Genomic DNA, 23,325 nt, shown 5'->3' on the forward strand with positions numbered 1-23,325 from the left:
GGGCAACAGCCAAGGTCAGGGCTTCGGCAGCGGGGTGGCTAGAGAATGGAGTGAAGACCCCTGTGAGGGCAAGGGTGGCGCTAAAGTTATCGATAGTCAGTTACAGACTGAATCCAGGTCATGGATAATGCCTATATGGACTCACGGAGGTATGCCTGGGTGACTAAACTATTTTTTTTGTAAAGTGAATTTATTAGGGGAAACTCCTTGAAAAGTCAAAGAGACCACCATAGATTATAAATTCAACGTTTATTTAAAATGATATACTAGTAAAAACCAAAGTAACCGTTTGCCATCTGAGGCAAGTCATGCCAGAAAAGATGGCAGTGTGCTTGAAATATCTGACTCCCGGCTAAAGACTGGAATATCCATTGGAGCAGGCTCCTGGGTCAAAGCATAAAACTCTGCAGCTTCCTTTTCATGCACAAACAGGGGAACTCCAGCAAGGTAGAGATGGCTCAGTTGGTGCTCTTCTGTGGCATCAAAGGTTTCAAAATCTGCTTAGTAACTAGTGCAGAATTCTTCACTCCGAGTGCTGATTTTTTTCTGTGGAACTGCCATGTTGACAACCTGCTTGTTGACATTTCCCAGAACTTTTCTTGGCTTCACCACAGTTCCAAAGCTGCCAAACACCTTTCCTGGATGACTTTTCAAAAGCGGCTTTCCAGAGCTTGTTAATGTAACGTGATCCTTGGACAGAGTAGTAGAAGCAACATCTCCATTCTCTTGGTCAGTGAAAATCACAGTCGCCGTGCTTCACTTTAGGGAAAACCGGCAAGGCATAATACCCTGCACCTCCTCCAGTCAAATACAAGGGTTACTGGGCCACTACACTATTTTATTTAGATTCTGGGACAGGACGTTATTCCTTTTGTAGTGCCATGCTGCCCATCATCATTAAAGTTGCATTAACCATTCTGAGCCTGGTCTGAAGTTATTCAAAGGGGTGCATGTAGGTTCTGGCATATCCCAAAGTACCTGGGTCTGTATTTGCACTATGGGATATGAAGTAACACCACTACAAAGGGTTAACTCGGCAAGATGAGGATGAGGAGTATTAGCTGCTTTGAATAATTAAGTGAAAGAACAAGCTACAAGCAACCAGATGTTAGGCATGGTACCTGGTAAGGTCACAGGTCCTCCTGTAGTGAGGGTGTCTGGCTCCCTCCCTAGCAGTCCATCTCCCATAGCAACTGAGAACAGACTAGCGTTACAGCTATCCATGGCCTGGTCACGAGGTACAGAAAGGAAAGCGTTAAATGAGAGTGTGCATGGGATCCCATTCTGTTACTGGGAGTGAGGTAACAGATGTATGCTGGACTGGTGGCGTGGACACAGGCTCCTAATGCAAACATACAAGTGCATTGGAGTAATATGGGACAAGTCACTTTTCAAAGGAACTCTGTACTTGTAGATTCTTCACATGACCGCATATACCACCTAGTCCCAGGTATTGGTGAGCATGCTTCCACTCACGGTCCCAGGTGACCCACAAACACGTGCAGGTCCTCAGGTATGGCTTCCTCTCCAGCAAGAACAGTGAGCAGCACAGTGGTGACTTTACCAAATTTTAATCCAAATCTCCTGGGAATAGCAGTCAGATGAAGCAGAACCTTAGGTGGTCCAGCACTGAAGCTATACAGCTATGAGGGTCCAGCACTGAAGATATACAGCTATGAGGGTTCAGCACTGAAGATATACAGCTATGAGGATCCAGCACTGAAGATATACAGCTATGAGGATCCAGCACTGAAGATATACAGCTATGAGGATCCAGCACTGAAGATATACAGCTATGAGGGTCCAGCACTGAAGATATACAGCTATGAGGGTCCAGCACTGAAGATATACAGCTATGAGGGTCCAGCACTGAAGATATACAGCTATGAGGATCCAGCACTGAAGATATACAGCTATGAGGGTCCAGCACTGAAGATATACAGCTATGAGGGTCCAGCATTGAAGATCTACAGCTATGAGGTTCCAGCACTAAAGATATACAGCTATGAGGGTCCAGCACTGCAGATATACAGCTATGAGGGTCCAGCACTGCAGATATACAGCTATGAGGGTCCAGCACTGCAGATATACAGCTATGTAGGTCCAGCACTGAAGATATACAGCTATTAAAGTTCAGCACTGAAGATATACAGCTATGAGGGTCCAGCACTGAAGATATACAGCTATGAGGGTTCAGCACTAAAGATATACAGCTATGAGGGTCAAGGCACAGGAAGTGCACTGCTACTTTTCAAGAGGGATTCAAGAATTGTTTTACATTTTTCGGGGTACTGCTTTGGCACAAATTTGCATTTTTAGATGTTTCCGATAATGCAGCAGATCTTTAATGTGGAGTTCAGCCCAACGTCAAATATATGTTTAAAGCCCATCATTTTTAGGCATACCCCAATCGTAACCCTGAGCATTCCCCCAGTGATCTAGATGCAGGCTTGGTTGACTTGCTGCAGCTAAAAGTGCATGCTGTGAGAAGCTCAACAATGAAGATTAACTCTGATAACCAGGAACGGAAAAGACTGCACACTTTACAAAAGATAAAAATAATCGCCAATTTTAAGCAAATTCCATATGCTGCAAATCTATTATGAAAACAAATTCTGATGTTCTTCCTTTTAATCACTGTCATTAAAAAGCATCCGCGAGTGCAGTGACGGCCATCGCTCCCTCCCACTGCTTCACAGCCATTTTTAATTTCATGTGACAGAGGGTAATCGCTGCCACCTGCACCTACAAACCGGGACGACCAATAGGAAGAGCGTCTTGGCTGATCGCATACTGCGAGGAAATGCAAATGACAGAGGAGTCAAGCAGCTAGAATCACTGAAATAAATATTATCTATTTGCTTTATTAACTGCCTGTGTTGAGAGGTTTTAAAGCTGAACTCCAACCTTCCCTTCAATCTTGCACATCTTTACTCCCCTGGCTACTTTCCTGCACTGAAAGTGCTTACTTGCTGCAGCAATAGAGCCCACCTAATTTCCTGGCTGCTGGACATCTAGCATCAGCGCTATACCTTTCATTCAAAACATTTCAGTTCTTTCCATTATGGAGACTCAGGGTCACATGTGGGCCTTACCTAGGGTGGTCTGCATAGAAATATAGTCTGCCTAGGAGCATTTTGGTCAAACTAAGCACTGAAACAAAGTTCATAAAACACAGAGGGCCCATTTACATTTGCGCATTGAAAAGCATGCTAAAATGCAATATGCATGGCAACACACCTACTCTATGTGCAGTGCATCAAAGTGTAATTCATTGTAAATGCCACCCTGATGCATAGTACAGCAGTGCACAACGTACCATAGCAAACCACATATAGCATGTGTTGTGGTGTTCTGCATTTTAAAAATAGGGCCATGGAAATGTTTTCATTCATGATGGTGTGTTGGTAGCCAATTTATCTGTTGTGGTATGTTGGCAGCCCATTCATTTGATCTGGTGTGTGGGCAGCCCATTCATTTGATCTGGTGTGTGGGCAGCCCATTCATTTGATCTGGTATGTTGGCAGCCCATTCATTTGATCTGGTATGTTGGCAGCCCATTCATTTGATCTGGTATGTTGGCAGCCCGTTCATTTGATCTGGTGTGTGGGCAGCCCATTCATTAGATCTGGTGTGTGGGCAGCCCATTCATTCGATCTGGTGTGTGGGCAGCCCATTCATTCGATCTGGTGTGTGGGCAGCCCATTCATTCGATCTGGTGTGTGGGCAGCCCATTCATTCGATCTGGTGTGTGGGCAGCCCATTCATTTGATCTGGTTCGTTGGCAGCCCATTCATTTGATCTGGTGTGTGGGCAGCCCATACATTTGATCTGGTGTGTGGGCAGCCCATGCATTTGATGTGGTGTGAGACAGCCCATTCATTTGATCTGGTGTGTGGGCAGCCCATTCATTTGATCTGGTGTGTGGGCAGCCCATTCATTTGATCTGGTGTGTGGGCAGCCCATTCATTTGATCTGGTGTGTGGGCAGCCCATTCATTTGATCTGGTGTGTGGGCAGCCCATTCATTTGATCTGGTGTGTGGGCAGCCCATTCATTTAATCTGGTATGTTGGCAGCCCATTCCTTTGATCTGGTGTGTGGGAAGCCCATTGATTGCGGCCCATTCATAACAAATGGTCTGTCATAACGCAATGTACATTAGCGAGTGCCCTAACGCACGTTAACGCATGTGTATTGACCACTTGATATCCGCAGGTCATATATACACATCCTAGAAATCAAGGTCACAGCTCATGCTACCATTTGGTTCCATTACTACAAAGTAAAAGTGCCCCAGGCAGCTATAAAGCCACCTGATCACTTTTACAGTACTGTGAAGCACAGCCTCCCAGTCCCCATAACCCCCTCAGGTTCTACCGCTTCTCTAGTGATTTTGAGACCATTTGGATTGAGTGGAGGGCAAGGGAGAAAATAGGGGTCTAATAGACCGCCCATGCCTCCATACAGGGGATCCGTCATATCCTAAAATGCTATTACATAGGGGGACTGTTAGCCTCTTGCAATAGCAATAAAGCTAAATGAAATCTAAAAAAAAAACAAAAAAAACTTTTTATAATGAACCCCCCCCAGCTCTGGTGGCAACTGCATGCATAGTTTGCACATGAGTGAAAGTAAAAAAATCTAGTGCTGTCATTTGCTGTTACTGTTAGACACGGAATGGTTGGTAAGGTGGATAAATCTGGCAGCATCATTCATGGTGGACTGAAGGGGGGATAGCCCCAGATGACCTCGACCACATTCAGGTCCTCAGGTATGGCTTCCTCTCCAGCAAGAACAGTGAGCAGCACAGTGGTGACTTTACCCAAATTTTAATCCAAATCTCCTGGGAATAGCAGTCAGATGAAGCAGAACCTTAGGTGGTCCAGCACTGCAGATATACAGCTATGAGGGTCAAGGCACAGGAAGTGCACTGCTACTTTTCAAAAGGGATTCATTAATTTTTTTTAATCTTTCAGGATACTACTTCGGAACAAATTATTTTTTTTTAGATGTTCCCGATAATGCAGCAGATCTTTAATTTGGAGTTCAGCCCAACGTCAAATATATGTTAAAAGCCCGTTGTTTGAATGTGGGGCTGAAAGGTGAGTTCAGACTCAAGGACTACATCGAGCACCCTTGCATGCAGGGACGGGTTGATAGTTGTGCCATTGACGATCAGCTCTAAGTTGATAACCTGTGAAGGCTTTTAAAGTGTCGCCTATGGACAATATTGGGCACTGTATTTTTTGCCATTTCACAGCGGCGTGGAAATTTTAAGGTTTGACCTGTTGGGTATATATTTGTGGTGGCTCGTTTTTCAGACTGCGGTTGAACAGGGTTTACAGATGTTCAAGAGGTGATGCCGCCGTCTCTTGCACACCAGTTTTTTTTTTTATCCATATGAGGAACTATTAGCATCACAATGAGGATTTTACATTGGACTACCAAGTCCAAACCACCATAGATGTGTTTGGCATGCGGTTGTGGTATACTCTCAAGTTAACATGAGTATCTATAGGGATGTCCATCCTGTCTCTTACACATTATTTGTTCCCATTATTCAGTTACAATATTATACCATATGGTTATGTTTCTTTATAGATCACCATTGCATTCGCCCCTGAAGAGTTGGTATACCCCAACGAAACATGTCGGACTTACATAGGTGCATGATGTCCATACAGATGATTTTATGTCTCTTATTTTGTTTTACTCTAGACTTTCCAACATCATTCAGCCCTTCCAGTGGCCCATGTTGTGCAGGACTTGTTTTTACTTTATGATATGCCAAGTACCATGGAGTCAAGATTTATATGCGGTTTTCAGCATGCCCTGCGTGTATGCGATTCCGTGCATGCATTTTTGTGCTATTCAGTATGTTATATATATATATATATATATATATACCTCATTCTTTATGCTGTACTCCCAATGACAATAGGTATTCTGGACAGGGGGCGCCTGTCAAAATACATTTGAAGCATCACGGCCACAGCAATATATACTCTCATCTTATCCCTGGCCTAGGCCAAAATGAAGGAGGAGGGGGTGGGGAACATGGAAAATAACAAAAAGGTAAGCAAAGAGCAAAAATATAGCGGGGGGGGGGGGGGCAACATTGTTGGGAAGAGGGGTCAAGAGGGGGTTTTTGGAGAATAAAAAAAGCTGACGTTCCACTTGAAGACCCATTTCACACTAGAGCATTTTGCAGGCGCTATAGCAGGGGTAGGGAACCTCGGCTCTCCAGCTGTTTTGAAACTACAAATCCCATCATGCCTCTGCCTCTAGGAGTCACGCCTGTGATTGTTAGGGTCTTGCAATGTCTCATGGAACTTGTAGTTTCAAAACAGCTGGAGAGCCGAGGTTCCCTACCCATGCGCTATAGCGTTAAAAAAGCATCTGCAAAAAACCCTAAAACAGCTGCACCATTCACTCCAGTGTGAAAGCCCAAAGGCTTTCACACTGGAGCGGTGCGCTGGCAGGGCGTCAGAAAAAGTCCTGCCAGCAGCTTCTTTGGAGCGGTGAAGGACGGGTGAACTCACCGCTCCTCCACCGCTGCTCCCCATTGAAATCAATGGGGCAGCGCTGCGATACCGCCGGCAAAATGTCGCTCCGGAGGCGGTTTGGGGGCGGATCTAACCCCTTTTCGGATGCTAGCGGGGAGTTAAAACTGCCCCGCTAGCACCCAAATAGTGCCATTAGAACAATGGTAAAGCGGCCCTAAAAATAGCACAGTTTTACCGCTGACGCTGGTGGCAGCTCAGTGTGAAAGGGGTCTAAGTGTAAATGGGTCCTTATTGTATTGCGACGACTATTCTTATTATTTTAATTATCATATACATAATAACCTACGTGCAGTATCTTATTAGATATATGTAAAAAAAAAAAAAAAACACCAAACATACTTTTCATTCCTCTAGTGGAGCAGCCACCTGCAGAAGACAAGGGCGGGGATAAAATTAAGAGCCACTTAGCAAGCCGGTTAAGTGTGGAGTCATTCCGCGTATGAAATTTTCACGTCTGACTGCATCCAGCTTTTAGCAATGAGCATCGCAAAAGCCTTAGACTTAAAGAGTTGGTATGAAAGTTGACAGACCAGTGGTGGCCCTACATAATTTATAAAGGCACCACGCTGCAATAAATATCATAGTGAGATTTAAAAATAGAAAAAAGCACATAAAAAAAAAGCACAAAGTACAATAAAAACACAACAGCAAAGCAAGGGATATGCAATTCGTAATTTTGTATAAAAAAAAAAAAAAAAGTGCAACAATGTATCCAATGCCCCGTGAAAAGCCGCCACCACTGAACGCTCTAATTACAACTTGTTTGTGCTGTGTTCCTACAGATTTAACACTGCTTTTTGTTAATTAAGATCCTTAATTGCTAATTCTTTTTGGCAGCCTAAGGAGTTTCTTTCCAACAAAAGGCCAAGTGTTTCTCCCCGGTTTTCCGAATAATGACGAGGCCGCGGGGGCTCTACCGGGGCCATTCACGTAATACAACAGGCTATGTCTGTCCTGCGCGCTCGTTCAATGCACCGCGCAGAGTCACGGCCCCGCTGTGTGACCGCCTCCCCCCCCCCCCAACATTTACCACCACAATCATCTGCTATGAACCGCTTGCTGCTTCTCCGACCCGGAGCAAAAAGGAAAAAAAAAAAGTACACAATAGAAGGATTTCATAAAACCGGTGGGGGGGAGGGGGGGGTAATAGGAAGCAGTACAGAGTCTGCGATTGTGCGATTTGTTTTGTACACTGAACAATTAAAACAAAAAATAAATTGTATGTATTAAAAGGAGGCGGAAAAAACGGTTGAGAAACAAAAAGAAAAAAGGTATGAAAAGGAACAAGTCTTATGCCAGCCCATTAAATGGCATGCTTAGCTCTTGAAAGGCTTTCATCGGCAAAGTGCGCTTTGTATGCTTTTATTTATTTTTAATGGCGTGCTTTAAAAAGAACCCGGCTTGAAGATTAATCACATAGTCCAAGCAACAAGCAAAATCAGTGGACCGCTAATGCCGCGTACACATGACCGGACTTTGACGGACTTGGTCCGGCGGACTTTGCAGATGAGGTCCGCCGGACTTTCAAACAAATGGACTGGGCCACACACAATCACTCCAAAAGTCCGATGGATTCGAACGTGATGACGTAAAATAAGGAAGTTCACAACCAGTAGCCAATAGCTGCCCTAGCGCCGGTTTTAGTCCGTAGCACTAGCACCCGGATGAACGGATTGTCCGCTAAAAGCCGAGTCCGGCGGACACATTTGAAGCAAGTCTTATTTCTAGGTCCACCAGACTTTTGGGAAGAAAAAGTCCACCGGAGCCCACACACAATCGAATTGTCCGTCGGACTCTGGTCCACCGGAAAGTCCAATCGTGTGTATGCGGCATTGGGGTAACAAGTAAACACTGCAAGCGCGGTACATTTAAAAAGTTTACTCTGATTACTTTAAGGGCCCATTCACACCTGTTCATTGTGGCATCAAAGAGGACACACACACCTGTTGATTCACCTGCCTACACTTAGCAGACTCACCTACTTCCACCAATTCCAGTTTCCAATAAACATGGATTCAGTGAGACTCCTGGGGACACACTCTCACATGCACACCATGCCTGTCCTCTGGTTTGCCCCACTGGGGGTACGGTTCGGCTCCGCCTCCACGGTTCCCGGGTTGAGAAGCCTGCTGCTACCTCTGGGAACCGCTTACCTGCTGTCCTGGCCTAATATAGTGGTACATCTGTACACGCATCAAACCCTGAAGAGCGAGCTGGGTCTTGCGTAACGCGTTGGGTATACTAGATGCTTGTGTATCACGTTTTCCACTCTTAGGGTATACCAATACCTGTGTTTTACATCATTTTTTATTAGTAATGTCAGCGATCTGCAATGTTTATCAGGACTGCGACATTATGGCGGACACATCGGAAACTTTTGACACTATTTTGGGGCCATTGTCAATTATACAGCGATCAGTGCTATAAAAATGCACTGATTACAGGCATACCCCACTTTTAAGTACGCAATGAGGTTTATTTACTAAAGTTGGAAAGGGCAAAATCAGGCTCGCTTCTGCACAGAAACCAATGAGCTTCCAGGTTTTATTACCAAAGCTTAATAGAACAAGCTGGGGTTAGAAGCTCATTGGTTTCTATGCAGAAGTGAGCCTGATTTTGCACTTTCCAGCTTTAGTAAATAAACCCCATTGTGTACTCACAAGTGGGGTATGCCTGTACTGTGTAAATGACACTGGCAGTGAAGGGGTTAACCACTAAGGGGTGATCAAGGGGTTAAGTGTGTCTTAGGGAGTGATTCTAACTGTGGAGGGGGTGGGCTTCAAGTCAGATGACAGCGATAACTGCTTCCGATGACGGGGAGCGGTGATCTCTGTCATGACACTAGGCAGAATGGGAAAATGCCTTGACTCCATCTCCCCGTTCTTCCGCTCCGTGACGCGATCGCGGGACACTGGCGAACATCGAGTTGGCCGGTCACGCGCGCGCCTGCTATCCCCGCCTCTTAAAGAGGACGTACAGGTACCCCCATTTGCCCACTGCTGCCATTGTGCCGACGTATATCGGTGCGCAGCAGTCAGCAAATGGTTAAGGACTGAAAAAAGGTTGATCAACGCTAATTTATACAGTATATACTATATATGCGCAACGTTCACATTTAAGCGTGCTACAAAGTTTTGACTGTGAAATTAAAACAAAAATAACACAACAAGATAAGGACCTGAAGCTACGGCACCATTTTTCTTTTCCCTTATGTTTCAGTCGGAGCTAAATGAAACCATCGGTTGATTTAGCGGTTGAGCGCTCTCCATCTAGAGATCCGCGCGGAAGGAAGATGTACCCTGGCACCTTACGCTCCCTCTACAAGAAGGAGAATTCAAATTGAAGGCTCTCTGTAGGACGATAGCCTCGGGGAGACCCCCCACGACGGGTCCCTTATATCACAAACTCTACTTACTGTTCAGTTACGCGGGCCGGGAAGAAAGAGTTTTTAATTGCTTTCTGCGGTGTTATCTTTATTGAGCGCCTTCTAGATAAAGAGGAAAAAAAATTGGGCCTGGCTTCATCTCGAATGACCCTTTAAAAGCCCATGAGAAACCAAAGCCGCAAATGTGGACATTACAAGGCCTGCAGATCGCCCAAACAGGCTAATCAAAGGAAACTTCCTGACCCTAATCAAGAGATGAGACTAAAATGAACAAGATAATTAATTCACTCTACTTCTTAAATGCTCCAGCATTGCCTGGTCCTTAAAGGAAAACTCCATATTTTTATATAATAAACTGATTTGACAAACAATTGCTGCACAGTCGAGGTGGAGGCAGTGCATCTGTATTGATAAGGAATAGGCCTAAAGAAGGAGAGAGGAAAGGGATGACCTCTTCAGTCTTCTGCTGCTATTTCACTGTCCATTAACAGGAATGGGTCAGGGAGGACAGCTAACTGTATAGATAAAAAAGTCAGAAGAGTTGAAGCTGTTATAGCTGCCAAGGATGGGCCAACTCAATATTGAACCCTACGGACTAAGACTGGGCTGCCATTAAAATTCATATGCATGTAAAGGCAGGCGTCCAAATACTGTTAGCCCTTGTACACACGGTCGGAAATTCCGACGGAAAATGTCCAATCGGACCGTGTTGTCGGATAATCCGACCGTGTGTGGGCTCCATCGGACTTTTTCCGTCGGAATGTCCGACCAACAAAGTTTGAGAGCTGGATATAAAATTTTCCGACAACATGATCCGATCGGACTTTGTCCGATCGTTTGTAGAGAATTCCGATCGGACAAAGTGCCACGCATGCTCAGATCAAATTACGACACCAAAGCTATTGGCTACTAGCCACAACGTAGTCCCGTCGCAATGAACGAACGTCATCACGTTCTGAACGATCGGATTTTCCGACAACTTTGTCCGACCGTGTGTATGCGACATCAGTTTTGGACAAAATCCGTCGGAAAAAATCAGACGAATTTTGTGGTTGGAATGTCCGACTGTGTATACAAGGGCTAAGTAATATTGTAGTATATACAGTATCTCACAAAAGTGAGTACACCCTCACATTTGTGTAAATATTTTATTCTATCTTTTCATGTGACAACACTGAAGAAATGACACTTTGCTACAATGTAAAGTAGTGAGTGTACAGCTTGTATAACAGTGTAAATTAGCTGTCCCCTCAAAATAACTCAACACACAGCCATTAATGTCTCAAGCGCTGAGTACACACCGAAGTGAAAGTCCAAATTGGGCCCAATTAGCCATTTTCCCTCCCCGGTGTCATGTGACTCGTTAGTGTTACAAGGTCTCAGGTGTGAATGGGGAGCATGTGTGTTAAATTTGGTGTTATCGCTCTCACGCTTTCATACTGGTCACTGGAAGTTTTAGCACCTCATGGCAAAGAACTCTCTGAAGATCTGAAAAAAACAATTGTTGCTCTACATAAAGATGGCCTAGGCTATAAGAAGATTGCCAAGACCCTGAAACTGAGCTGCGGCACGGTGGCCAAGACCATACAGCGGTTTAACAGGTTCCAATCAGAACAGGCCTCTCATGGTCGACCAAAGTTGCTCAGCGTCACATCCAGAAGTTGTCTTTGGGAAATAGACGTATGAGCATGAGCATTGCTGCAGAGGTTGAAGAGATGGGGGGTCAGCCTGTCAGTGATCAGACCATACGCCGCACACTGCATCAAATTGGTCTGCATGGCTGTCGTCCCAGAAGGAAGCCTCTTCTAAAGATGATGCACAAGAAAGTCTGCAAACAGTTTGCTGAAGACAAGCAGACTAAGGACATGGATTACTGGAACCATGTCCTGTGGTCTGATGAGACCAAGATAAACTTATTTGGTTCAAATGGTATCAAGCGTATGTGGCAACAACCAGGTGAGGAGGACAAAGACAAGTGTGTCTTGTCTACAGTCAAGCCTGGTGGTGAGAGTGTCATGGTCTGGGGCTGCATGAGTGCTGCTGGCACTGGGGAGCTACAGATCATTGAGGGAACCATGAATGCCAACATGTACTGTGACATACTGAAGCAGAGCATGATCCCCCTCCCTTCAGAGACTGGGCCGCAGGGCAGTATTCCAACATGATAACCACCCCAAACACACCTCCAAGATGACCACTGCCTTGCTAAAGAAGCTGAGGGTAAAGATGATGGACTGGCCAAACATGTCTCAAGACCTAAACCCTATTGAGCATCTGTGGGGCATCCTCAAATGGAAGGTGGAGGAGCACAACGTCTCTAACATCCACCAGCTCCGTGATGTCGCCATGGAGGAGGAGAAGAGGACCCCAGTGGCAACCCGTGAAGCTCTGGTGACCTCCATGCCCAAGAGGGTTAACGCAGTGATGGAAAATAATGGTGGCCACCCAAAATATTGACACTTTGGGCCCAATTTGGACATTTTGACTTAGGGGTGTACTCACTTTTGTTGCCAATGGTTTAGACATTAATGGCTAAACCATTGTGATTAGTTATTTTGAGGGGACAGAAAATTTACACTGTTATACAAGCTGTACACTCACTATGTGTAATTTCTAAAAATATTTTCAAAAATTTGAGGGTGTACTCACTTTTGTGAGATACTGGATATTTTTTATATTGGAGGTCCAACAGACTTGTGGATTTTAGATGGTGGTTGGAGTCCCGCATGCTGCAACTAAATGTTTCCATATTAACAAAGAAGCCCATTTCTTCAAGCGCAACCTAGCGGAATAAAGCCTTGCCAATACATACAACAATACAGGATTACGATGTAAAACAGAATGTAAATTGGGTGACTAGAATTCCAGTAAAGCGAGAATACATATGTAGCTTTCATAATCCATGAAAGGCAATTCTCTCCCATTCTGCACTCCCCCCTGATTCATATGCACTGCACCGTAGAGGTGCCCAGTGACTCTAATGCGGTTCTATCAATAATTAAGAGCAGTGCTGACCTCACCTGCTGAATAGCATGGGAAGAGACACATAGGTAAGGGTTCCTCTTCTCCTTATAGACAGGCTGAACATTTCCTGCCACCAAACTGCTGAGACGGTTCACGGTGTGATCGATACCGCCAGGACATGCACATCATACAGGCTCTACAGTAGAGGAATGGCAAATGTCCTTAGCACTCCTCTCCTCTACTCATAGAAAGATATAATATAAGCTATACACAAAGATGGCAACCACCCCAACCTATAACTGGCCTTTGCGGCAAGGTGTACATGGAAGGGCAATGCATATTACAAAGTTTCCCAGCACACTTACCAGCTAGCCTGCAAAAAAAACGAATTGACCCCAACAATAGACCTTAGAGGGTTTAGTTGCACACATTCGCAAATGCAGTCTATGTGACACGGTGATACACTGGACGCCCAGCAAGCCCTCAGATGTCATTGTGGTCTTTCTGGGTGTCCAATGGAGCTACTATAACTGGAGAGTGTAATATCGGGTGCAGCTTTGCATAGAAACCAATCAACTTCCAAGTTTTTATTTTTTTTTTGTCAATGCTTAATTGAACAAGCTGAAGTTAAGCCCCAAACACACGATCGGACTTTGTACAAACTTTCCCTTGGATTTTTGTACAAAGGGCGTTAGCCGTAAGTTTGTATTGCATACACACGATCTCACTTTTTAGGCAACAACCACGAACGTAATGACGTTTCAACGTACTGACGACACTTCAAAAGAGGACTTTCAATTACTCCAGCGCCACCTTTGGTCAACTTCTGTATTGTTGTCTGATCTTTTGCATTGGTTCTGAGCATGCGTGTTTGTACTTTGTACAAAAGTCCGATGGTTTTTTGTACACACGATCGGACTTTGCTCCATTGGACTTTTGTTGCCAGAAAGTTTGTCCATTCGCACAGCCAAAATTCTGATGAAAACCGAAAAAGTTTGTCCGATGGAGCGTACACACGGTCGGATGTTGCCTCAAAACAGCTAATTTGCATGTTTGTTGTCAAAAAGTCCAATCGTGTGTACGGGCCTTTAGAAGATGATTGGCTACCATGCACCAGATTTTGTACTCGCCAGTTTTAGTAAATCAACCCCAGTGTGTGGACAGGCTCTTTGCGGTCAAGATAGCAGCACTGTTTTGATACATGCAGGAGGGACAGGAGGTGGGGTGGGGTGGGTACCAGTGTTAATTTTGGCATCAAATTTCAATTTGGTTTTATCTGTATTTTAGTCATCTGCAATTGTTTTAGTTTTAGTCGTATTTAGTTGACTAAAATCTCCAGTAAATTTTAGTCAACTGAAATCTAATAGGTTTAGATAAATTATAATGCATTATTTAAGCATTTGTCAAGAATTTCCAAACTCATTATATAATCCTTGAGTGAAAAAAAATCAAATAGGTTATTATTTATGGTAAAACTATACACTCTGGACGGTCTGAGGAGGCCTGTAATGCACACAGTGCTCTGGACGGTGGTCTGGGGAGGCCTGTAATTCTCACAATGCTCTGGGTGGTCTAAGGAGGCCTGTAAATGCTGCACAGTGCTCTGGATGGTCTGAGGAGGCCTGTAAATACTGCACAGTGCTCTGGATGGTCTGAGGAGGCCTGTAAATACTACAGTGCTCTGGACATTTTGAGGAGGCCTGTAATGCACACAGTGCTCTGGACGGTGGTTTGAGGAGGCTTGTAATGCACACAGTGCTCTGGACAGTCCGAGTAAGCCTGTAATGCATACAGAACTCTGGATGGTGGTCTGAGGAGGCCTGTAATGAGCACAGTGCTCTGGATCATCTGAAGAGGCCTGTAATGCACACAGTGCTCTGGACGGTGGTCTGGGGAGGCCTGTAATGCACAGTGCTCTGGACGGTGGTCTGGGGAGGCCTGTAATGCACACAGTACTCTGGACGGTGGTCTGGGGAGGCCTGTAATGCACACAGTACTCTGGACGGTCTAAGGAGGCCTATAAATGCTGCAGAGTGGTCTGTACAGTCTGAGGAGACCTGTAATGCACACAGTGCTCTGGACAGTGGTCTGGTGAGGCCTGTAAGACAACCGGTGCTCTGGAAGGTGGTCTGGGGAGGCCTGTAATGCGCACAGTGCTCTGGACGGTCTGAGGAGGCCTAAAATGCGCACAGTGCTCTGGACGGTCTAAGGAGGCCTGTAACGGGCACAAATTGGAAGTTCATGTGGGTAAACATCCCTCCCTCACATTGATGAAAATGGAAATTCATTTTCGTCATAGCTTTCGTCAACTGATGAAAATTTGTGGTCATTTTTGTTAAGTTTTCATCTCTGACAAAAATCATGATGAAAATGTGGGAACACGTGGAGTTGGTTAGGCAGGACTGACAACGCTGCTTAGGATTTCCTGCATCAGAGGCAATGTTGTCAGGCCAAACAGGAAGTTAGGAACTCACCATATTTCTTGTTGGTTTTTCTATAATTGCAGCTTTTTTTTTTCCACAAAGATAAAATACCGGGGGAAATGTACAAGCACTGCAGAGATATACTGAATATGTATTTTTTATTTATTATTTACAAAGTATAGCCTTGGAAAATAATATAGTGATCTATAGCGAATGACAAATTATGCAGATTCATTGTGTGGGAGGATCAGATTACATCGGATTTATGGATTCACGTTCTCTGTATCATTAGGTCCATATATTTCTTTACGAATACAATAAAATATTTATTTGACATGATAAGTAGCAAACCCTGTAAGAGAAATTCTAATAAAACGACTTATATGTTATGCAATCTCAGCGCGGTGAAAAACATAATGTAATATTAATAAGATGACCTAATGATTGTTTGCACGTGTTAGATCCAGCGCTATAATAAAATAAAAAGGGAAAATAGAAGTAATATTCGCCTGTGAGCCCCCGCAGTTGAAATACTGCTATTGTGTTCAAGCTGAACATAGAGATGATAGAACACTACCATTTAATCCAGTTATGAGTTTATTTAATACAATCAAATGTATTTTTACTTACAGCAAGAAAAGTATGTTCAGCACAGCAGCATGCACACTGGAGGAGGGATCGACGCTGTGTGTTGGTACGCATTGTGCAGTGTTGCCCAATTCAAACAGAATGACATTTTGTTACCTGGCTAGCAGTATTTTAAAATTGAAAAATGACATTTTTTGCTGCAATACTCGCCTTCAATCCTGCACTGTCCCTACAGAAAGTCCTCTTCACCAATAGATGGTGCCCTTCTGGCGTAATGACAGATAAGGCAACGACTCCTCAGCATCCTACCCAATGCTGGGATGGTCAGTTGCCTGGTCTCCCTCTACAGTTGCACCTGTCTGCTGCTATGTGACTTAGGCTATGTTCATATCTACACTATATTGTCAAAAGTATTTGGGCGCCTGCCTTTACAAGCACATGAACTTGGTGGGTTTTACTTCCTCTTTAATTCCCTGCAAAGGTAAAGCATGATGGGCTACTATGCATCACAATCGCCCATTATGTGTCACTTACCTGAAACCGAAGCCCGCAATGTCTGAGTTGTCCCCACTAGCATGGAGCGTCCATCTTCACCCCTCTTCCTTCGGAGGCCACAAACTCTGGCTCTGTGACTGGCCAGAGTTGCGTGACGTCACTCCTGCGCATTCACGTGGGAGCAGTCACGGCATGACCCCTATTGGAAACAGCATGATGTGCCCTTTCTAAAGTGTACATGCGCTAATGACATCGGCGCTCAGCTTTTTAGTAAATATCTTCTAAACCGTGAAGGTTTAGGAGATATTTCAAGCACCTACAGGTAAGCCGTAATATAGGCTTGCCTGTAGGTAAAAGTGGTTGTACAGGGTGTACAACCACTTTAATGGCATCCCAGTCTTAGTCCGGAGGGTTCAATATTGGAGTTGGCCCACCCTTTGTGGCTATAACAGCTTCAACTCTTCTGGGAAGGCCGTCCATGAGGTTTAGGAGTGTGTCTATGGGAATATACATATACTGCGGCAGGGTGGCCCGGATGCACGAACGGACGTACCTGTAGGTTGGTCCGTGCATGAGATACAGCGTAGGAGCTCGTCCGCGGGTCCAGCGGACTCAATGTCCACCGACCACCCACGATCGCAGTAAAGAAAGGCAGGATGGAGATCTGCCTATGTAAACAAGGCGGATCCCCGTTCTGACAAGACAACATTGACATCTGCTGTTCCTAGTGATCAGAAACAGCAATCTCTGTGTTGCCCCAGTGAGCCCAGCCCCCTCACAGTTAGAACACACCCAGGGAACACAGTTAAGATCGCCCCCTAGTGTTAATCCCTTCCCTGCCAGTGCCATTTATACACTGATTGGTGAATTTTTTTCTTTTTTTTTTTTTTTTAGCACTGATCACTGTAATAACGTCACTGATCCCCAAAATGTGTCACTCAGTGTCAGATTTATCCGCTGCAATGTTGCAGTCCTGCAAAAAATCGCAGATCGCCCTCATTACTAGTAAAAACAATAAAAATAAATAAAAGTCCATAAATCTATCCCCTATTTTGTAGATGCTATAACTTTTGCACAAACCAATCATTATACTACGCTTATTGCAAATTTTATTACCAAAAATATGTAGCAGAATACCTATTGGCCTAAACTGGTGAATAAATATATATATTTTTTTGGGATATGTATTATAGCTATAGGGAATAGTATTAATTTTTTTTTTTTTTTTTTTTTCAAAATTGTCGGTCTTATTTTGTTTATAGCCCAAAAAATAAAAACCGCAGAGGTTATCAAATACCACCAAAAGAAATCTCTATTTGTGGGGGGAAAAAAAAGGACATCAATTTCGCACAACGCCGCACAATTGTCAGTTAAATCAATTCAGTGCCATATCACAAAAAATGGCCTGGTCATTAAGGGGGTAAATCTTTCCAGGGATGAAGTGGTTAATATGCTATTAATTTATATCCTGTTATTTTTGTCAGGAGTTCTGCTTTAACAATTAGTCAGCTATTAAATAAAAAAACATCATAGTTCATGCTTTAACTTTGTTAACAGGGCAACAGAACAGAATCAGTATGGTGATCTAAAGGGAGAACATGCCAATCAAATTTACAAAAAGATGACAAAGTAAAACAATCTCTGAATTACATATTTATAGAACTGAGCTCACATAGCTCCAAAGCAGATTTTATAAATGTTTTTGTTGAAAGATTTATCAAACAGATCTGAACACATGACAGCTAGGTCTCCTTTTCTGAACTGTCTAGCCTTGAGGCCGCTGTAAAACAATTAGAACACCCTATTTTCCAACCTTACCCTCCCAACCCTTCATCAGGAACAGCGAGATCTACTTGAGCGCCCCCATCTCAGATCTGGAGGTCAAAGAAGCCATAAAAATGCTGAAACCCCAAAAAAGGCTGGGCCCCCATGGGTTTTCGGCAACATATTACAAACAAACAGTTTGCGCTCAAACTGACGCCCTTACTAACTAAAGCCTTAAATTCTCTGCTAACAGGACACTCATTTAGAACTGAAATGCTGACCTCCATAATTTCTATACTACCCAAACCCAAATCAGATTCCTCCTCGTGGACCAACTACCGCCCCGTCTCTCTCCTGAACCTTGACATTAAACTACCACTCAAGATCCTAGCAACCCGACTGAATACCATTATGGGCCGACTGATACATCACGACCAAACAGGATTCATGCAAACCCAGCGCAAATTCAGCGCATCCCGACTTGCCACCTATCTCTAGACATTAGGAAAGCGTTTGACTCTGTCACCTGGCCCTACCTACGATGAATTCTCCAACAATGGGGTTTAGGGAACCACTTTCTGACCTGGAGCTTCTCCCTATACAATAACCCAAAGGCATACATTAAGTACACTGGCTACAAGTCAGCGATAATAGATATTAGGAGAGGCATGAGGCAAGGGTGCCCCCTGTCCCCATTGCTTTGTGCCTTACTCATAGAGCCCTCGGCACAATTGATTAGGTCAGACCCTGATGTCAAAGGGATAGAAGTAGGTGGCATCCACCATAAAGTATGCCTCTTCACAAACGATATTCTAGTCTTCTCATCCTCATATTTCTGCCCCAAATCTGCTCACCATACTAGACACCATTGCCCAAGTCTCTGGGCCCCATGGTAATCCCAAAAAATGTAACGTGCTCAACGTTACCCTATCACAGTCTGAACTACAACAAGCCCGGGCCTCCCTGCCGTACACATCATGGGTGACACATCATCTACCATATCTGGGGGTACATCTCACAGCCTCGTTATATGATCTATTTGGGGCTAATTACTTACCACTACTTAAACAAGTCACCACTCTCATGAAACATTGGTCCTCTCTTCCCTTATCCTGGCTCGGTCGGATCAACGCCACAAAAATGACGATTTTGCCTAAACCCTTGTACCTTAGTATCATCATATTTCCTATGGCTTACTCAGAACAAGTAATGTCCTACATCTGGGGAACCACTAAGCCCCTTGTACCTAAATCAATGCTTTATCTCTCTAAATTATGCAGTGGGTTGGGTATACCAAATTTCTCATCTTGCTTCTATGCAGTACAACTCGCACAACTGCCCAAGTACCACAATCAGTGGAAAAACCACTGTGGGTTGCCATTGAATCAGTTGATTGCGACCCTATTTCTGTGGCTAATATGCTGTGGCTCCAACCGAAAGACAGAATTCACTCTCAAAGCTCATTACTAAACACCCCCTGAATATCTGGGACAAATTTAGGGGCACATGCAATCTCCAATACCCTCACAACCCCCTACTCTACTTCCTCAGAAATCCTGCCTTTTACCAAGCTTGGGAATCACCTACGGCATTTACGACCTTGGTCTAGCACAAACCTATTCAGACTTTACACGCTAGTCTCTAACAATGCTATCCATACGTTCCCTACTTTATATGAAACTTTTGGACTCCCTAGAACTGAATTCTTTCGATACCTGCAAGTAAACAATTTCTATATGCCCTTCCTGCAGACGGGATCACTCCTAAACCCAATGACACAATTTGAAAGCATCTATAAGAGCGACCCACACATCAGAGGACTGATTTCACTCCTATATCAACATCTTAATGCAACCCCAAACACCACACTACTATCTTACACCACTAAATGGACACTAGACAGGGAGCGCACATTCAAGATCGCAGACTGGTCCAGCATATGGCTAGCCACCAAATCCTCCTCCCCCGATAGCTCAGCACTTGAAACCAATCATTAAGTTCTAGCACAATGGTATCTGGTACCCAAGAGAATTGCAAAATTTGTCCCATCATTCCCAGGCACTTTATTTTGGGGCTGCTCTGACCCAGGCACCCACATTCACATATGGTGGCAATGTCCAGTAGCCCAAGAATTCTGGAAATAAATCTTTGCTATGGCCTCCAAAACCTTGGAAACTGATATCCCCGACCCAGCCATTGCCCTAATGAACCTTAAACCTGAACTCATACTCAACTTCGATTACTCATCAACCTTGCTACTGTAGCCAAACGAAAAATAGCCAAGGCATGGAAATCCAAGACCTTGTTTGTAGCTGAAGTCAAACAAAGGATGAATAGAGCCCTTGTCTTCAGCAAAATGACAGCGACAGAAAACAATAAGATAACGAAATCTGACAAAATATGGCAACCATGGGTCAAGCACTGCATGCCTCTTTACTATTGCCTTGTTAATAGATTTGCCCTACCACATGTTAGAAACATTTCCTGATCATGAGCTGCACTACCGTTGGGGGGGGGGTCACTTTCTCCCACTCTTTCTCTTCCGCTCTCCCCTCTCTTTTTCACTCATGCCGACCGACTAGGAGCGGGCATGGCTGAATGCCATTTAGCATGCACAAACTCTTAAGGAACTGTGACCTACCGCATGCCCACACCAGGGCCTTTCACCCCCTTAATTTCCTAAATCAACACTCAACCATATGGTCCATATATGTGGGATACCATTTGACCCTCCAATCTATAACTTGATACCGAAGTTGAACCTTTACTAATCTACCCCAAGTTATGTTAGTTAAAATTTTATGAGACTAAATTTTTATGTGAATGTAGGTAGAAGCATTAAGTACTCGCTACTTACAAACTCCCTATACCACACCTCTAGCTACAGTCAAGGACGAAATGTTACCTAGCAAACGTGCCCCCCCCCCGCCGTTCGCAGTTTGATCCCTTTAGGGATGAGCGGGTGGACTAGAGGCATACCCTACATTGTACAATGGCCAATAGAGGCCCTAGGTTTCGGTCCTCTTAATCAACCTGTTGTACCGGTTCTGAATTTATTATACTGTACATGTTCACCCTCCGGCACATAAGCTAATGTATGCTTTTGTTCAAAGAAACTGTATCTCATGTAACTGCTTATCAACCTTTCTGTCTTTCTTATGTACACCTTAATAAAAACGTTGAACAAGAAAACAATTAGAACATCCTGCTCTTTATCTAAGCCAAGAGAGCTTCACCTTTTCTATCATTAGTTTGGAATCTTTGTCATTTATTTAAAAAAATGTCATGTCATACTGTCCACATCAGTCTATTTTGTGCACAATCATGGTGACCACTCTGTTCTGTGTCATGCCTTTCTCAAAATAGAAAAATATATCTATATAGATATATATTTTTATAGCCCAAAGCAGCAAAGTCTTCTGTGCAGTATAAGAAGGGTAACAGAGTATGAAATAAAATAATATAACCCATATGCCCATTATATCCTACCTTCTACAGTGGTGTGAAAAAGTGTTTGCCCCCTTCCTCATTTCCTGTTCCTTTGCATGTTTGTCACACTTAAGTGTTTCGGAACATCAAACCAATTTAAACAATAGTCAAGGACAACACAAGTAAACACAAAATGCAATTTGTAAATGAAGGTGTTTATTATTAACCGCTTCCTGCCCGCCCTATAGCCGAATGCCGGCCTTAGGGCGGGTGGCTTCCCGTGCCTGGCCGTCCCTGGACGGCCTGGTGTTTACTTCCGCAATGCGCGCCGCCGCGGGCGCGCATCGCGGAAGTTCTGTGTTTGCCGTGTCCCCCGGGGACAGGCAAACACAGATCGCTGTAAACGGCCAATCACAGCGGCCGTTTACAGCGTGATCGGCGTGTCCAATGGGAGATGATCTCATATGTAAACATATGAGATCATCTCTCAGCGCCGCTCTCCCTCCTCACACAGACAGCGTGTGAGAGGGGAGAGAAGAACGGCTTCAGCAGCCGTCAGTGTAAAAAAGAAAAAAAAAAAAAAAAAAGTAAAAAAAAAGTTTAATAAAAAGTGCCATCCTCCCCCAGAGCCATCCTCCCCCAGTGCCACCCCCCCCCAGTGCCATGCCCCCCCCCCCCCAGTGCCATCCTGCCCCAGTGCCATCCTGCCCCAGTGCCATCCGCCCCAGTGCCATCCGCCCCAGTGCCATCCGCCCCAGTGCCATCCTGCCCCAGTGCCATCCGCCCCAGTGCCATCCGCCCCAGTGCCATCCACCCCAGTGCAATCCACCCCACCCCAGTGCCACCTGCCCGCAGTGCTATCTGTCCCCAGTGCCACCTGTTGTCAGTGCCATTTGTCCCCAGTGCCATCTGTCATCAGTGCCACGTATAAGTGGCATCTGTCATCAGTGCCACGTGTTATTAGTGCCATCTGTCATCAGTGCCACGTATTAGTGCCATCTGTCATCAGTGCCACGTATCAGTGCCATTTGTCATCAGTGCCACCTGTCAGTGTCACGTGCCATCTGTTGTCAGTGTCACGTGTCATCAATGCCACTTATCAGTGCCATCTGTCATCAGTGTCACGTGTCATTGGTGCCACGTATTAGTGCCATCTGTCACCGGTGGCACGTATTAGTGCCACATGTCATCAGTGCCACGTGTCATCAGTGCCACATATTAGTGCCACGTGTCATCAGTGCCACGTATTAGTGCCACGTGTCATCAGTGCCACGTATTAGTGCCACGTGTCATCAGTGCCACATATTAGTGTCATCTGTCATCAGTGCCACGTGTCATCAGTGCCACGTATAAGTGTCATCATTGCCACGTATCAGTGCCATCTGTCATCAGTGTCACGTGTCATTGTCCTGGTATTTCAAAAGTGTAATAAGTAGTCAACAAGTTAGATGTGTAATTTATGCTCCTAGAACACGTGATGGCGCTCCCTGCATGTTGGGCCTCTCTATGTGGCCAGGCTGCGAAAAAGTCCCACACATGTGGTATTGTAATACTCAGGAGGAGTAGCAGAATTTTTTGGGGGGTGTCATTTGTGGTATACACATGCCACGTGAGAGAAATAACCTATTACAATGACAATTTTGTGGAGAAAAATAAAGAAAATGAAAAATCTTCATTTTGCAAAGAATTGTGGGAAAAAAATGACAACAT

The 23,325-nt window shown here is 44.6% G+C and overlaps 1 protein-coding gene and 1 pseudogene across 1 annotated transcript in view; both read right to left on the reverse strand.

Moving 5' to 3' along the window:
- Positions 1-23,325, reverse strand: part of TRAPPC9 (trafficking protein particle complex subunit 9) — a 903,391-nt gene that overhangs the window by 324,170 nt on the left and 555,896 nt on the right. The gene's annotated exons all lie outside the window — the stretch shown is intronic.
- On the reverse strand, positions 254-1,116 carry LOC143997882 (securin-like; annotated as a pseudogene).

This window comes from Lithobates pipiens, unplaced genomic scaffold (genome assembly GCF_037356315.1).
Source record: "Lithobates pipiens isolate NorthernLeopardFrog02 unplaced genomic scaffold, aLitPip1_a1.2 Scaffold_19, whole genome shotgun sequence".
NCBI classification, from domain to species: Eukaryota; Metazoa; Chordata; class Amphibia; order Anura; family Ranidae; genus Lithobates; species Lithobates pipiens.